The sequence below is a fragment of the Chinchilla lanigera genome, unplaced genomic scaffold (assembly GCF_000276665.1).
Source record: "Chinchilla lanigera isolate Chin_1 unplaced genomic scaffold, ChiLan1.0 scaffold00011, whole genome shotgun sequence".
Classification (NCBI taxonomy): domain Eukaryota; kingdom Metazoa; phylum Chordata; class Mammalia; order Rodentia; family Chinchillidae; genus Chinchilla; species Chinchilla lanigera.
The window spans coordinates 24,913,464-24,915,152 of record NW_004955412.1 but is presented as its reverse complement, the minus strand read 5'-3'; the positions used below and the strand labels follow the sequence as shown (position 1 = coordinate 24,915,152).

At 41.8% G+C, this 1,689-nt stretch overlaps 1 pseudogene; it reads left to right on the top strand.

Annotated features, from left to right (window-relative positions):
• LOC102024987 overlaps positions 1-927 on the top strand; it is an 8,826-nt pseudogene extending 7,899 nt beyond the window's left edge.
• The last annotated feature ends 762 nt before the right edge of the window (positions 928-1,689 follow it).

The window sequence follows — 1,689 nt, the reverse complement described above, 5'->3', positions numbered from 1 at the left end:
CAGTACACAGACACACACACACACACACACACACACACACACACACACTATATATATGATAGATAGATATAGATAGATATTAAATAAATGAAAATAAAAAATGTTAATAAGAAATTTGAAAACTATGTCAAGATATATAAAGTACAGACAGGGTTGTTATATTAAGGGGAAAATAGCATTTATTTTTCAATAGTTTATTGAGATCATTTTGAAAAAACATACATAAATTAAAAAGATAGATTTAGGGATTTCACCTTCAACAAAAATGGTGATTACGCTTCAGATTCCCTTACAGTCTGGATTTCAGTTGTAGTTTTTTTAAAAAATATATACGTGGTTGCAGACGGAGAAATGGAGACAAATGCTCCATTCACTTTGCCTGGAGCTCGGTGCCGAAGTGGTGGAGGGATTGGTTCTTCAGTACCTTTACCAGGAGGGAATCTTGACAGAAAACCATGTTCAAGAAATCAAATTTCAAACCACAGGCCTCCGGAAAACAATGCCGCTGATGGATATCCTGCCTTTCAGGGGTCCAAAAGCCTTTGATACCTTTCTAGATCCTCCACAGGAATTTCCCTGGGTACTGGAGAAGCTGGAGAAGGCAAGAGAAGAGGCCATCACCAAGCTGCCTAAAGGTGACCAGGTGCCTGGGATCCCCTCACACATCTTTAACAGCTCTGCATTGGACCAGCAGATCAACCAGCTGGCCCAGAAGCTGGGGGCCCAGTGGGAACACGTGATGCTGTCGCTGGGGCTGTCACAGAGGGACATCTACCCTGCAAGGCCAACCACCCCCACAACGTGCAGTCACTGGTTGTGGAGGCCTTTGTGCGCTGGCGGCAGCGCTATGGGAAGCAGGCGACCTTCCTGAGCCTGCACAAGGGCCTGCAGGCCGTGGCAGCCGACCCTAGCTGCGGCACATGCTAGAGTGACCTGCCCAACCTGGGGTGGGCCCCTCACTCCTGCTGACTGGCTCTCAGCGCTGGTGGGTTGGTTTAGTTTTTTCTTTTCAATGACCCTTAGATGGAAAGAGAAGACAGTTTCTACTTGGTGTTGTGTAGTTAAAGACCAGGTTAGCCAGGTGAGGTGGTGCATGCTTATAATCCCAGCACTCTGGGAGGCTGAAGCAGGAGGGTCCAGAGTTCCAGCCAGGTTGGGCAATTTAATAACTTAGCAAGAGCCCTGTCTCAAATTTTAAAAACTTTTAAGGACAAGAGATGTAATTCAGTGCAAAGGCATTGAGTTCACTTCCCAGTATCAAAAAGAAAATAAAGATAAATGCCATGTTAGTAGATCTCCACATTCTTTCAAGAGCCCATGATTTTTAATTGCTTGAAGATTGCATTATTGTAATTATGCAGCTTTAAACTGTTCAGCTTCAAACTTTTAATAGATTGGGAAGTCATGCTCATTCAAAAAAAAAAAAAAAAAAAAAAACCATGTCATCACCTTGCATGCAGGTGTCCTGTGCATAAAACATCTTTGTATGTTGCTTGGAAACTGAACTGTGGACTTTGCTGTTCATAATGGTGATAATAAAAAATGAATTACTATAAAAAATAAATTAAAAGGATATATGAAAGCATTTTACCATGCTGATGGACAGAGGACTTTTTTCTATTTCTCCAGCAATAAACTATAATGACTTCTATTTTCTGGGAAATTGATCTCATGTTTAAATAGTAACTT